Source organism: Trachemys scripta, chromosome 13 (assembly GCF_013100865.1).
Source record: "Trachemys scripta elegans isolate TJP31775 chromosome 13, CAS_Tse_1.0, whole genome shotgun sequence".
Taxonomy (NCBI): Eukaryota; Metazoa; Chordata; order Testudines; family Emydidae; genus Trachemys; species Trachemys scripta.
Genome location: NC_048310.1, coordinates 38,848,516 through 38,864,390, shown reverse-complemented (window position 1 = coordinate 38,864,390; position 15,875 = coordinate 38,848,516). Strand labels below are relative to the sequence as shown.

Below are 15,875 nucleotides of genomic sequence, written 5' to 3'. Positions count from 1 at the left end.
CCCCCCCGGCAGCGCGGCTCGGCCCCCCCCCGCAGCGCGGCTCGGGTCCTGGGGGCGGGGCTTGCAGCAAGCCCCGCCCCCAGGAATCGGGCCCCGCTCTTGCTAAAGCCGGCCCTGTCAAGGATGATATGGCCATTGCAGAGAAACTAAATGAATTCTTTGCATTGGTCTTCACGGCTGAGGATGTGAGGGAGATTCTCAAACCTAAGCCATTCTTTTTACATGACAGATCTGAGGAACTGTCCCAGATTGAGGTATCATTAGAGGAGGATTTGGAATAAATTGATAAATTAAACAGCAATAAGTCACCAGAACCAGATGGTATTCACTCAAGAGTTCTGAAGGAATTAAAATGTGAAATTGCAGAACTACTAACTGTAGTCTGTAACCTATAATTTAAATCAGCTTCTGTACCAGATGACTGGAGGATAGCTAATGTGATGCCAATTTTTAAAAAGGGTTCCAGAGTTGATCCCAGCAATTACAGGCCTGTAAGCCTCACTTCAGTACTATAATAAAGAATAATATTGTCAGACATATAGATGAACATAATTTGTTGAGGAAGAATCAACATGGTTTTAGTAAAGGGAAATCATGCCTCAACAATCTACTAGAATTCTTGAGAGGGTCAACAAGCATGTGGACCAAGGGGACCCAGTGGATATAGTGTACTTAGATTTTCAGAAAGCCTTTGACAAGGTCCCTCACCAAAGGCTCTTATGCAAAGTAAGCTGCCACGAGATAAGAGGGAAGGTGCTCTCATGGATTGGTAACTGGTTAAAAGATCGGAAACAAAGGGTAGGTATAAATGGTCAGTTTTCAGTTTTCAGGAGAGAGGTAAATAGTGGTGTCCCCCAGGGATCTGTTCTGGGACCAGTCCTATTCAACATATTCATAAATGATCTGGAAAAAAGGGTAAACAGTGATGTGGCAAAATTTGCAGATGATACAAAATTACTGAAGATAGTTAAGACCCAGGCAGAGTGCGAAGAGCTACAAAAGGATTTCTCAAAACTGGGTGACTGGGCAACAAAATGGCAGATGAAATTTAATGTTGATAAATGCAAAGTAATGCACATTGGAAAGCATAATCCCAATTATACATATAAAATGATGGGGTCTAAATTAGCTGTTACCACTCAAGAAAAAGATCTTGGAGTCATTGATAGTTCTCTGAAACATCCACTCAATGTGCAGCGGCCGTCAAAAAAGCGAACAGAATGCTGGAAATAATTAAGACTGAGATAGATAATAGGACAGAAAATATCATGTTGCCTCTATATAAATCCATGGTATGCCCACATCTTGAATACTGTGTGCAGATGTGGTTGCCCCATCTCAAAATTCCCATTGGAATTGGAAAAGGTTCAGAAAAGGACAACAAAAATGATTAGGGGTATGGAATGTCTTTGGTATGAGGAGAGATTAATAAAACTGGGACTTTTCAGCTTGGAAAAGAGATGGCTAAGGGGAGATATGATTGAGGTCTATAAAATCATGACTGGTGTGGACAAAATAGATAAGGAAATGTTGTTTACTCCTTCTCATAACACAAGAACTAGGGGTCACCAAATGAAATTAATAGGCAGCAGGTTTAAAACAAATAAAAGGAAGTATTTCTTCACACAGTGCATAGTCAACCTGTGGAACTCCTTGCCAAAGGATGTTGTGAAGGCCAAGACCATAACAGGGTTCAAAAAAGAACTAGCTAAATTCCTGGTCCATCAATGGCTATTAGCCAGGATGGGTGTCCCCAGTCTCTGTTTGCCAGAAGCTGGTAGTGAGCAACAGGGAATGGATCACTTGATAATTACCTGTTTTGTTCATTCCCTCTGGGGCACCTGGCACTGGCCACTGTTGGAAGACAGGATACTGGGCTAGAGGACCTTTGGTCTGACCCAGTAGGATCATTCTTATGTTCTTATGATGCACCATCCTGGTGCCATTGCTCACAGGAGCGGGGGGAGGAGGGAGGAAAGTTGTGCTGAGCTGTTGGGGTCTCTGCTTTTCCCTCCCTTCCCTCCTGTCAGAATAGCAAGCAGAGGGGAGAGTTTCCAGCAGGGCTGAGCTTCGAGAGGGCAACGGAGCTTCTCGCATCACCAACAGATGAGCTCCAGCACCCTCTGAAATCCCCTGACTTGTGAAAAAATTATGCAAGTTGGGAATACTGCAGATTGTGGCAAACTGCCACCCTTCATCCATCCATCTCACAGCCCCAGAGACCCATGAGAGTACCACCATCATGCAAGCAGAGTCCATGTGCACCCATGTTTTCCCCCCTTCCTAGACCCAGTGCTGAGTGTTGGTTCTGTTACAACTTGAGTTCAGAACACCAGTCACAGCTCCCTGAGGGCACCACGTGGACTTTAAGGGTGAAAGACCTATGTTAAGAATTAACCCCTCCATTTCATAGATGGGAACTGAGGCCCACAGGGGATAAGTGACTTGTATACAATCACACAAGCTGTGGCAGAGTCAAGAACAGAACCCAGCTCACCTGAGGCCCAGCTGACCACATGACCATCCCATCTCACGGAAGCACCATATTATCTTGTTTTTAGAAGTTACTGATCCAACAAGTGTCAAGGCAGCTGCAAAGAAAGTTGGGGACCATTTGAAAAGTTCTGGGCTGAATCTGCTAATCAACAATGCAGGCATGACCGAGGCCCATATGGTGGACTCTGCAAATCCTGAAGATGTGCTAGCGGTGTATAACACAAACTTGATTGGGCCCATGTTAGTGACTAAGGTAAGCATTCACCTAGCATTGGGTGCTAAGGTCCTGGAGTTACACAGACATAAAACTGGAAAGAGTTTTTGATTTTTGTGGGATTTTCTGTATACCAGAAATCTAGCAGAAATACACAAAAACACAACTAGGCTTTTCCCATTCTATGGCACTTATCTGGCCCCATCACTATAGTATCATCAGAGCAGCTCACACTCCAATAGAGTCATCTTCACACACCCCTGTGAGGTAAGGCAGCATTACAAGGAAAGGCAGTTGTGGCTCAAGCAGTAGAATAGGGCTCGGAAGTGCTGGGTTCTATTCCTGGCTGTGCCAATGGCCTGTAGGCTGACCTTACACAAGTCATATAACCTCTCAGTTTCCTCATCTATAAAATGATGCTGATCTTTACTGTTATTGAAAGAAGTTCTGAGCATTTCCAAATAAGTTACAGTAGGAATGTTAAGTTTAAAATCTATGGTCCAGTGATTAATGTCACATACTGGGAGTCAAGAGATATGGCTCCTATTCACGAATCTGCTGTCAGCTCATTCTGAGACCCTGGGCAAAGCCCATCCGTAATATGGGGCCAATAGTCCTCCCCTACCTTTGAAAGCACTTTGAGATGTTCAGATGAAAAGTACTAGAGAAGTGCAAAGCGTCCCTGATGTTATACCCAGAGTTCAATGGAACTGTTTTGCTAGGAAAGGGCTGATGATAATGGTTTGCTGAAATGGCTAGATCACGTTTCCACTCACAAGGTGAGCTGGATTGTCCCTGCTACCCACCACTACAGCCTACATCAGTAACACATGTAACTTGTATTACACTGAGCTCGGGTTTTCTTTTCATGTACAATGCTCACTAGAGATTGCTCACCCCAGCGCGGTTCTGTTTTCCCTAACATGTCACTGTTTGCTCTCCCCAGGCGTTCCTGCTCTTGCTGAAGAAGACTGCCCAGGGAAGCAAGCAGAAAGGGATGAGCTGCAGCAAGGCGGCTGTCATTAACATTTCCAGTGCATTAGGGTCACTTGAGAAAGTGCATGAAATGTTCTTTTTATGAATGATTGCCTACCGCTGCAGCAAGGTACGGGCCATTGTGGACTGCACCTTGCAGAGACTGAATGAAAGCCTGGGGGGGGGGGCAGATTTCCTCCTGTGATACAGCCCCTTTGTGATGCATTGGTGGTGCAAAGGGGCCAGAAAGCTGGGAGATCTTTTCAAGTGGGAATCCTGTGGTTATGGAGAACTGGCATAGCCAGCTCCTGTGCCGCCCTCATCATAGGGATCATGGGTAGAGGCTCCTGCACTCTGGGTATGCTCAGCTGTCAAGCTGGCCCTTAGGGGCAAAAGCTAGTCAGCATCCTCTGTATCTTTATTCTAAATTGATATTGCAGCTTGGGCATCCCCCACTAGTATGTTATCAGCTTGGTTGCAGAGAGGCCTCCCTTAGTCCCCATTGCCATGCTGATCTATGGCTCCGCTGCTCCTATACCTTACCCACATCCTCTGTCTGAGCACCACCAGCTCAGGCACCAAAAGCCCCCAAACTGCCGGCAAACCACACCCTGTCCTACAATCATGCCCCATCTGATCCCCACAGGCCTGCTGCATTGCTAATTTCTGACTGTGAGTGCTCACCATCCATGCTAATGTGAGCAGAAAGGAGTCTGGTCTCAGCTGGGAATTCTAGGGGGCCAAGGATGCTGGGCATTGCCTCAGCAGAACTGTGCGTTCCCCTTCCCACCGCCCCATCTGTCAGTGCTGTGGGATCTGGGTTCATTTCCACTAGGGGAGATCCCCTTTCCTCACATGCTGCTGTCTCTGCTCATGGTGTCTTGCCCGCAGGCTGCTCTGAACATGCTCACCAGGTGCCAGTCCTTGGATTACAAAGAAGATGGGATTCTGTTTGCTGCCCTCTGCCCTGGCTGGGTGAAAACAGATGCAACTAGCGATGAAGTGAATGGCCTGGATCCTGTTAGAGTTAGGGGTTGGGATGGGAGCCTCACTGGCTGTCTTGAGGACTGAAGTTCTGCCTACAAAAAAGAGCAGAGCATTGGCAGCAGCCACAAAGCACTGCCGTGCTGGCCCTACCTCCCCCTCTCGCGTCCCTCCATGGCAAACATGCACCATGCTGGAGCTGCTGGTGCCACCTCTGGAGGTGAGACGATACCTTAGCCCTCGCTCCCGTCTGCCTTTGGGGATACGGTACCTTAGCCCTCTCTCCTGAGGTTGCCAACCAAATACCGGTTAAGACTGTGGGCTTTGGGGATGTGAATATCTGTGGCCAGATACTCTGCTAGTGTAAACTGATGTAGCGTTGCTGAAGTCAGCTGAGCTACAGTGATTTGCACCAGCTGAGCATTTAGCCTCTTGTCTAATAGGAATTAGCCTGAGACCACAAACCTGTTTCACAGAGATCATGAGTAGCCCAGACAAGTGGTTCTCAACCAGGGGTCTAGGGCCCCCTGGGGGGCAGTGAGCAGGTTTCAGGGCCAGTGTTAGATTAGCTGGGGCCCAGGGCAGAAAGCCTAAGCCCTACCACGCAAAGCTGAAGCCCAGGGCCCTGAGCCCCGCCACCTGGGGCCAAAGCAGAACCCTGAGCAACTTAGCTTCATGGGGGCCCTTGTGATTTGGGGTCCCAGGTAATTGCCCTGCTTACTACACCCTAATGCTGGCCCTGGGTTTTATATGCAGAAAACAGTTGCTGTGGCACATGTGGGCCATGGACATGTTGAGGGGGGGGGAAGGGGCTCAGAAAGAAAAAGGTTGAGAACCCCTGGCCTAGACTAACAAGGTTGCTACTGCTTTGCTTGATGTTTTAAGCATTCTGATTATAGGCCACACAAAAATCCAACTAGAAATGCTGTCAGCTTAAGCATAAAACCAGGGCAGTCCCTGGAAACACAAGCCTGCCGCTTCTATGAAAATAAATGAGAAGGTAGGTATGTCTCTACTGCAAATTGAGGTGTGGTTGCAGCATGTGTAGATATGCTCACATCAATTTTAATCTAGGTAGCACAGGGAAAAACTGTAGTGAAGACACATCGACACTAGAACTGCTATTATTACCCACACTAGCATGATTAAAGCTAGTACAGATATGCCTCCCAGCACTACAGTTATACCTCCATTTTCAGTGTAGACGTAGCCTAACTCTGGAGACAGAACTGTGCAGAAGAGCAGTGTGAGAGCTCCTAGGCCGGAGATTGCTGATTTCCAAGACGGTGAGATGAGAATGGCTGCTCTGCTCTCTCAACTCTTTGGGATCTTCTTTCCTTTCCTCAATAGAAGTTCAACATTTTGCTAGGGAAACCCAAGTGAGCTATTCCTGAGTCTTCGCTACACAGAGAATATCTTTTTATTTATATGTGAAGTTAAATTACTCTCTGAAGCATTCCCATGCCTTGAGCCTTCTTCTTTGTTTTTCATGTTGTAAGACTCGTGTTATTAGGAAGTTATTACAGAGGGGTGGGCTGGGAGGAAACTAGATATTTTGCTCTAACATTTCGAGTTGTGAGTAACCAGCTCATGGTTGGGTGGTAGGGTCATGCCATCAGATGTAGAATTCAGCCAATCAGCAGCTCATGTTGGTTTGCTTGTTTCAGTACAGTCTTGAGCACTCAGAAGAGCTGGCTGAGGAGCTCCCTGGGCCATGAATGTTGATTTTCAATAAGTCTTGGAACACTAGGGCAGTTCCAGAAGACTTGAAGAAAACTAATGTTGTGCCAATAATGGAAAAGGGTAAATGGGATGGCCTATGTAATTATAGGCCTGTCAGTCTGATATCAATCCTGGGCAAGGTAATGAAGCGGTTGATACAAGACTCCATTGGAATCATAGAATTTTTGAATATTAGGGTTGGAAGAGACCTCAGGAGGTCATCTAGTTCTAGTCCAATCCCCTGCTCAAAGCAGGACCAACACCAACTAAATCATCCCAGCCAGGGCTTTGTCAAGCCGGGCCTTAAAAACCACTAAGGATGAAGATTCCACCACCTCCCTAACTAACCTATTAGGTAACCCTAGGTAACCCACCTCCCTAGGTAACTCCTAGGTAATCCAATAAAGAATTAAAGGGGGATAATATAATTAATGCCAATCAACATGTTTTTATGGAAATAAACTTGATTTTTTGATGAGATTACAAGTTAGGTTGATAAAGGTAATAGGGCTGATGTAATATACTTAGACTTCTGTAGGGCATTTGTCTTGGTAGTGCACAAGATTTTAATTAAAAAACTAGAATGAGATAAATTAATGTGGCACACATTGCATGGATTAAAAGCTGGATAACTGACAGGTCTCAAAATCTAACTGTAAATGGGGAATCATCATCAAATGGGTGTGCTTCTAATGAGGTCCCCCGTGGATGTGGTTTTGGCCCTGCACTATTTAACTCTTTTATTAGTCATGCAGAGGAAAACAAACTCATAATTGATAAATTTTGCAGATGACCACAGAAGGTAGGGGCGTGGTACGTATTTAATCTGATCCTCGCCATGTCACACATAAGAAAAGCCACGTCAGGAAAAGCAGCCATGTTAGCCAGCTAAATGGTCACATTATAGTGGGTGCATTTCGGGCAACTGCCATTCAATTCACTGGCAAGATTGTTTTAAATGGGAGTTGGATTGGCTTGTGCTCAGCTCATTCTGCAGAGCCAATACACTGCAATGGTGATTTTAGTCCCTTTTCCTGCAGCAGAGGCATCAGAGCAAGTTACTTCAGCAGCCTTAATGGAACCATGCCTCCCCTGCTCCTAAGCCCATCTGTAAGAGCTGAGTTGGGGGGAGAAAGCATGGTCCTGTGTAGACAGCAGCAGCAGCATAACTGTCTCTAACTTGGCATGAGCAGCTACCATCCCATGACTCTTACTCCCTCTAGAGACAGGAGCAGTTTTATCTTCTCCTTTAAAATGGTTTGAATTTTGCAGGCCCCCTGACTGTGGATCAGAACGTAAGCGGGATACTGCAGGTGCTGTCCATGCTCTCAGAGACACAAGATGGGACCTTTGTGAATTCGGAAGGAAAAGTAGTTCCTTGGTGAGGGAGGCAGCAACACGCCAGACTCAGCCTGAGCATTTCCCCGAGTCATCAACATGGATACAGCATCCCTTGCATACAACATTAATAAAGTTTGATTTGAACCATATCTCAGTGCTTCTCTGCAGAGAACCAACCACTAGATGCTGTGGCAAAAAGGAATAAAATGATCCTTGGATGTATGAATAGGGGAATAGAGAGGTGATTTTACCTCTGTATATGCCATTTGTGAGATTGATACCGGAATACTGCAGCCAGTTCTCATGTCCACATTTTTAAAAGGATGTTGAATAAATGGTGGCTGCAGACAGGAGACACAAAATGATTTGAGGGCTAGAGAAAATGCCTCACAGTGAGAGACAAAAGGGGCTCAATCTCTTTAGCTTATCAGAAAGATCAAGAGGTGATTTGATTCCGGTGTATTAATCCTTCATTGGGAAAAAAATACTGGCTCTTTAATCTAGGGGGGAAAGAAGAAGAACTAATGGCTTGAAATTAAGGCCAGACCATTTCAAACAATAAATAAGGCACAATTTTTTAACAGTCAGGATGATTGAACTCTGGACCAAACTACCTAGGGAAGTAGTGGATTCTCCATCTCTTGATGTCTTCACATCAAGACGGGCTGGCTTTTTCAATTATATGCTTTAGTTAAACACAAGTTACTGGCTCAACAGAGCAATAACTGGATGAAATTCTCTGGCCTGGGCTACACAGGAGTTCAGCCTGGATTATGTAAAGGTCCCTTCTGGCCTGAATATCTGTGAATCCACAAATATTCAAACCACTCTCATGTCACCTATAAAGAACAGATTCCAAGCTGAGCTGAGCAAGATACCTGACACCCTCTCGGGCTCCGTTTTGGGATTGATGTGTTGGCTCTGACCAAGTTCTTCTACAGTTTGTAGATATGGGCTAAAGTTGTTTAAAGGGCTGCATCCTGCCGATTCTGGACAGACTCCATCCATGCCCCTCCCATGGCTGCCTCCTGCACTCCCATGAGTCCTAGATTCAGAGGGTAAGGCCAGAAAGGATCATTATAATCCTCTAGACTGACTTCCTGCAGAACCCAGGCTGTGGAATTTCATCTGGTGATTCCCACATTGAATCCAAGAACTTGAAGTTAAACTAGTGCAAAGTCCAGGGTCTCCCACCCCTGGAGCATGTCAGGATCCCAACAAGGGACAGTCATGACCCAGGGTCAGAGGAGGGGCAAACCTGTGGTTAGGAGTGGTGGAGGAGTTCATAGGTTCCAGACCTGGGTTGATACCAAAGATCACAGTCCAAATAAGGTTTTGGGGTCTGGGGCAGGAGACAAAGGCCAAGGTCAAAGCCAGGAGTTCAGAAGCAATGAGTAGAAATCGTTGCAGCTACAAAAGACCCATAGTGTTGCCTAGATACTTCCTGGAATGCCTCTTGGGTTTATAGAGGGTGAGAAGCCAATCAGGAACATGAGGCTGCTGCCTGTCAGATGCCTTGAGGCGGGACTTCCCATGGTTTATGTCCACAGCAGATTGTAGGGTCATGGAGCACAAGCAGGGTGTGGCAGCCTGGAGATGCTGTCAGCTCTGCTGGCCTGGGGACTAGACCCCGGGGTCTTACAGGGTTTCCCTTGGAGTTCAGTGAAATCAAACCTCCAGCTTAGTCCACAGGGTTTGGTTCAAACCCAACCCACAGTGCTCCATTCACAAATTCATCGTGAGCCAAACCCTGAAACACTGGCCCAGACCTAGATTCAGCATTCCACAAGGAGGGTGACCAGCAATAAATCCCCTCCCTCTTGTTGTTCTAGTCAGACACAAACCATGCTCCCAGTCCCAGCTGATGCTATAGACGGGTCCAGTCAAACTTTAGAGATGACCCAGTCATCTGAGAAAACCCTACAGACCAGCCCAAAATTTCACCCATGCACAAACTGCAGGCTTTGTTCAGGTTCAGCTGAGCCCTGCTATCCTGCTCCCAGAACCTGGTACCCCTGCATTCTTACCGCCACAGCTGGCAGAGTATTGGGGAACAGGGGTTGAGCTGTTTGAAGAGGGGGAGGAGTGGGGAGGTGACTAGTTGTGGAGAACTTGCTGGAGGTTGTGGGTTAGGGCATTCCAAAGACCTTTCCCGGATGGGACTGGTAGGGAGGGGAGACATCAGAGAGTTCACAGTAGCTTTGGACTGGCAGCTGACATGTTTGGCACTTCTTGAAAGCCAACAGGAACTGCAAACCTTTGATATTTTCATTTGGGTACCATAAAGCTACTGCCCTCAAGTGCTTAGAGCACCTCACTGGGAGTCAGGACTCCTGGGTTCTCCCACAGACTTTCTGTGGGACCTGGGGCAAGGTTACTCATCCTCTCCCTGCCTTACTTTGCCCTCTGTAAGATGGTGATAACATTTAAGGATTGTCTATGTAGGAGAGTTATACCAGAATAACCTGAGTTTAAACCAATACAGTTATAGTTACAGTGTGGACATTCTAATTCTAGTAGGAGAGTGGCTTTTTCAGTTTAACCTGTGTTGCTGGAGAAGGGGTTTGAGCTAACCCAGAAAAAGCCAAGCTTATTCCAGAATGAGTGCACCCACCCAGGGGGCTATAGTGCTATAACTATACCAGTAAAACTAGGAACACTTTCCCATTTAGACTTGACCTTTGCTATCTCCAAGGGGAATTCTGAGGATTAATTACCTATCACTTTTAAAGCACTTTGTGATCTTTAGATAAATGGGCTACATAAATGCAAACTTTTGTCTTATGCTGATGAGCTACTTTCTCCTGCAGCTGAAAACTCAGTCACCAACATTCAGGGACGTTTAAACTGATTTATTTACTTAACCCCTGAAGCCCTGAGTCACTGGACTCAAAGCCTTACCAAATGCACTGACAGGCACACCCTAGAAATCTACAGAAACAAACCAAACAAACCCAGCAGTGGGGGGAGGGTTCTTGGCAGAGGATCTGATAGGCAGGACTATGGATTGTAGAGAAAACAAACAAATGTTCCAGTGATGCCAACTTTCTTCTACACTCACTGTGCAACCCACTAAAGTCCCCGCCCCTTCCCCACAAGAAGCACACCGGTGCTTACTACTGAGCAGGAAAGGCCACATGTGTTGTACGCAAATCAAACATGTGCAATTGCTCACTGGCACAAGCTCTTTAACCTTCTCCAAAGTTAATGGAGTTGCTCCTAATTTACACCTGCACAAGTAACAGCAGAATCAGATCCCGTCTCTTTGAGCTTCCTGACTCTTAGCTCTGGTCTACACTACGAGTTTAGGTTGAATTTAGCAGCCTTAGATCGATTTAACCCTGCACCCGTCCACACGACGAAACCATTTTTGTCGACGTAAAGGGTGCTTAAAATCAATTTCTGTACTCCTCTCCGATGAGGGGATTAGCGCTGAAATCAACATCGCCGGGTCGAATTTGGGGTAGTGTGGACGCAATTTGACGGTATTGGCCTCCAGGAGCTATCCCAGAGTGTTCCATTGTGACCACTCTGGACAGCACTTTCAACTCAGATGCACTGGCCAGGTAGACAGGAAAAGCCCCGGGAACTTTTGAATTTCATTTCCTGTTTGGTCAGCATGGCAAGCTGATCAGCGCAGGTGACCGTTTAGTTCTCATCAGCAGAGGTGACCATGGAGTCCCAGAATCGCAAAAGGGCTCCTACATGGACCGAACGGAAGGTACTGGATCTGATTGCTGTATGGGGAGACGAATCCGTGCTATCCGAACTCCGTTCCAAAAGACGATATGCCAAAATATTTGAAAAAATCTCCCAGGGCATGAAAGACAGAGGCTATAACAGGGACTTGCAGCAGTGCCACATGAAACTTAAGGAGCTGAGGCAAGCCTACCAAAGAACCAAAGAGGCAAACAGCCGTTCCGGGTCAGACCCCCAGACATGCCGATTCTATGATGAGCCGCATGCAATTCTAGGGGGTGCCCCCACCACTACCCCACTCCTGCAAGGGGGGAGTCTCACGCAACAGGGATGAGGATTTTGGGGATGAGGATGATGAGGAGGAGGTTGAAGATAGTGCACAGCAAGCAAGCGGAGAAACCATTCTCCCCGACAGCCAGGAACTGTTTATCACCCTGGAGATAATACCCTCCCAAGGCGGGCTCGCGGACCTTGAATGCGGAGAAGGGACCTCTGGTGAGTGTACCTCTGTAAATATAATACATGATTTAAAAGCAAGCGTGTTTAATGATTAATTTGACCTGAAGACTTAAAGAAGTCAAAAGACTGTGGCTTACCATGGCTGTCTGCAAGCCAAATTCTGTTGCCCGGCCCTGTGTGTGTGATCTCTCACACCAAACCGGCAGGCCCTCAATATAAGAGGTAAAATAAGATCTTGTACTCTAAAATGTGTCTTTTTAAATACTACTCTCCCTTTTTTTTCCTACCACAGCTGCAAATGTTTCAACGCTCCCGCTATCATCTCCATCCCAGAGGCTAGCGCAGATAAGAAGGCGAAAAAAATGCACTCACGATGAAATGTTCTCTGAGTTCATGCAGTCCTCCCGCCCTGAAAGAGCCCAGCAAAATCCGTGGAGGCAGACAATATCAGAGTCCAGGAAAACACAAAATGAACGTGAGGACAGGAGGGACGCGCGAGAGGATAGATGGCTGGAGCAAGAGGAGGGGGGTGGCAGCGTGATGAGAGGAGGCAGGAGGCAATGCTGAGGCTACTGGAGGATCAAACTGATATGCTCTGGTGTATGGTTGAGCTGCAGGAAAGGCAGTAGGAGTACAGACTGCCGCTTCAGCTCCTGTGTAACCGACTGCCCTCCTCCCCAAGTTCCATAACCTCCTCACCCAGACGCCCAAAAATGCGGGGAGTGGGGCTCCAGGCACCCAACCACTCCTCCTCAGAGGACTGCCCGAGCCACAGAAGGCTGGCATTCAATAAGTTGTGAAGTGCAGTGTGGCCTTGTCCTTCCATCCTCCCCTCCTCTCCCACCCCACCCGGTTCTTCCCAACTCCCCCACCCCTCCCGAGCTACCTTGGCAGTATCCCCCTATTTGTGTGATGAATTAATAAAGAATGCATGAATTTGAAACAACAATGATTTTATTGCCTCTGCAAGCGGTGATCGAAGGGGGGAGGGGAGGACGGTTGTTTTACAGGGAAGTAGAATGAACCAAGGGGGTGGGTCTTCATCAAGGAGAAACAAACAGAACTTTCACACCGTAGTCTGGCCAGTCACAAAACTGGTTTTCAAAGCTTCCATGCTGTGCTCTTCTAACCGCCCTGGTGTCTGGCTGCGCGTAATCAGCAGCCAGGCGATTTGCCTCAACCTCCCACCCTGCCATAAATATCTCCCCCTTACTCTCACAGATATTGTGGAGCGCACAGCAAGCAGTAATAACAATGGGAATATTGGTTTCACTGAGGTCTAACCGAGTCAGTAAACTGCACCAGCGAGCACGTCCAAATGCACATTCTACCACCATTCTGCACTTGCTCAGCCTATAGTTGAACAGCTCCTGACTACTGTCCAGGCTGCCTGTGTATGACTTCATGAGCCATGGCATTAAGGTGTAGGCTGGGTCCCCAAGGATAACTATAGGCATTTCAACATCCCCAACAGTTATTTTCTACTCTGGAAAGTAAGTCCCTTGCTGCAGCCATTCAGATAGACCAGAGTTCCTGAAGACGTGAGCGCCATGTACCTTTCCCGGCCATCCCATGTTTATGTTGGTGAAACGTCCCTTGTGATCCACCAGTGCTTGCAGCACCATTGAAAAGTACCCCTTTCAGTTTATGTACTAGCTGCCTTGGTGCTCCGGTCCCAAGATAAGGATATGGGTTCCGTCTATCACCCCACTGCAGTTAGGGAATCCCATTGCAGCAAAGCCATCCACTATGGCCTGTACATTTCCCAGAATCACTACCCTTGATAGCAGCAGCTCTTTGATTGCGTTGGCTACTTGGATCACAGCAGCCCCCAAAGTAGATTTGCCCACTCCAAATTGATTCCCGACTGACCGGTAGCTGTCTGGCGTTGCAAGTTTCCAGAGGGCTATCGCCACTCGCTTGGGAACTGTGAGGGCTGCTCTCATCTTGGTATTCTTGCACTTCAGGGCAAGGGAAAACAAGTCACAAAGATCCATGAAAGTGCCCTTACGCATGCGAAAGTTTCGCAGCCACTGGGATTCATCCCAGACCTGCAACACTATGCGGTCTCACCAGTCTGTGCTTGTTTCCCGGGCCCAGAATCGGCGTTCCACGGCATGAACCTGCCCCATTACCACCATGTTGTGCACATTATCAGGGCCCATGCTTTAAGAGAAGTCTGTGTCCTCATCACTCTCGTCACCGCGCTGCCGTCGCCTCCTCGCCTGGTTTTGCCTTTGCAGGTTCTGGTTCTGCATATACTGCAGGATAACATGCGAGGTGTTTACAACGGTGATAACTGCCATGGTGATCTGAGCGGGCTCCATGCTTGCCATGGTATGGTGTCTGCAGGAGAGCAGAGTTGCAGCAGAAGCGGTGGATGACGGAATGGATATTTATAGAGAGATGCCACAAGAATAGATATTTATAGAGAACGACGAGAGGACCTGCGAGGTGAATTCATGAGAGCAGGAGAGCAGAGTTGCAGCAGAAGCGGGAGCCCATGACAGCCAACATGGAGAAATTTGCTATCGATCGAGACAGGAGAGCAGAGTGGCAGCGGAAGCGGTGGTTGGAATGCCAGTTTTTCCGACCTATTGCACCGTCTGCGGCCAGAGCAGGAAAGTAGAGTGGCAGTGGAAGCAGTCGTTCGATGACGACAGTTAGCAGTACTACTGCACCGTCTGCTGAAAGCAATATGGCGCCCCCATGGAAAAAAAGCACAAAACGATTGTCTGCCATTGCTTTCATGGAGGGAGGGGCAACTGACGACATGTACCCAAAACCACCTGCGACAATGTTTTTGCCCCATCAGCCATTGTGAGCTCAACCCAGAATTCCAATGGGTGGCGGAGACTGCAGGAACTGTGGGATAGCTACCCACAGTGCAACGCTCCGGAAGTCGACGCTAGCCACGGTACTGTGGACACACTCCGCCAACTTAATGCACTTAGTGGGGACACACACAATCGACTGTATAGAATTGCTTCCTAAAAAATCGACTTCTATAAATTCAACCTAATTTTGTAGTGCAGACATACCCTTACACATTTCAGCCACAATGTTTGACGGACCCAAACCAAAGCCATGACCTGTACTCTGGGATGCTTAGAATGGACCTGGCTATTGTGACTTAATCCCTTCTCTAGCTAACGCTACCCTAGGGCAGTTTTTTTCAGACTCTCCTTTCCAGTTCTCTGATCAATGTTTTCTTTAACTAACTTTGCTCCGTTTCCCCTCATACCCTTTCTAGATCTAGCAACTGGAGATCTGCTGAGACATGTAGAAGACTAAATCTGCATCTTCAGGGAAATTATGCCAATTTACAATACTAACACAGCTGAAACTAGAGGTAGCCCCATGAACAAGTTAGTAATGAAAGAAAAGGCTTCAGGGCAGTTTAAGAGCTTGTGGTAAGAAAAAAATCAGGCATTCTCTGTCACAGTGACTTGCAGGAGCTGTTCAGATAGAGGACTTGTGTTTCACTGTCATTCCACCAACTTAGCTCCTGTTTATTCCAGAGATGCATCAACTGAGTCATTTTATCAAACATGACATAAACTTTTGTAACAAACATAAGCCTCCAGGGAAAGTAGCAAAAAAGTAGGCGGGGATTCATCACAGCAAAATCAGTTCAGAGGAAATGACACAGCAGATGTTAAATTGACTTTACAGAGACAGAGACTAGAGGCAGCTGTGAAGAGACCATGGCAGGATTTCATGTCCGTAGTGTCCTGGTAACTGGATCCAATCGGGGAATTGGCCTGGAGCTGATCAAGCATTTTATTGGGAAACCGAACCCACCAGAAGTGATCTTTGCCACCTGCCGGGACCCAGAGGGAGTGCGAGCGCAGGTGAGAAGCAGCTTTTTTACTTAGCTGAACTTTGTTTTAGAAAATGTTCTCCAAAAGGGCATGGAATAAAAGCAGGTTTAGGTGGCAGATCCCATGACTGAGTCTGTAACACGGTTTCCCAGCTGTATGTT

General features: G+C 47.2%; 1 pseudogene; it reads left to right on the top strand.

The window, feature by feature from the left end:
- LOC117886762 overlaps window positions 1-15,875 on the top strand; it is a 55,096-nt pseudogene that overhangs the window by 12,342 nt on the left and 26,879 nt on the right.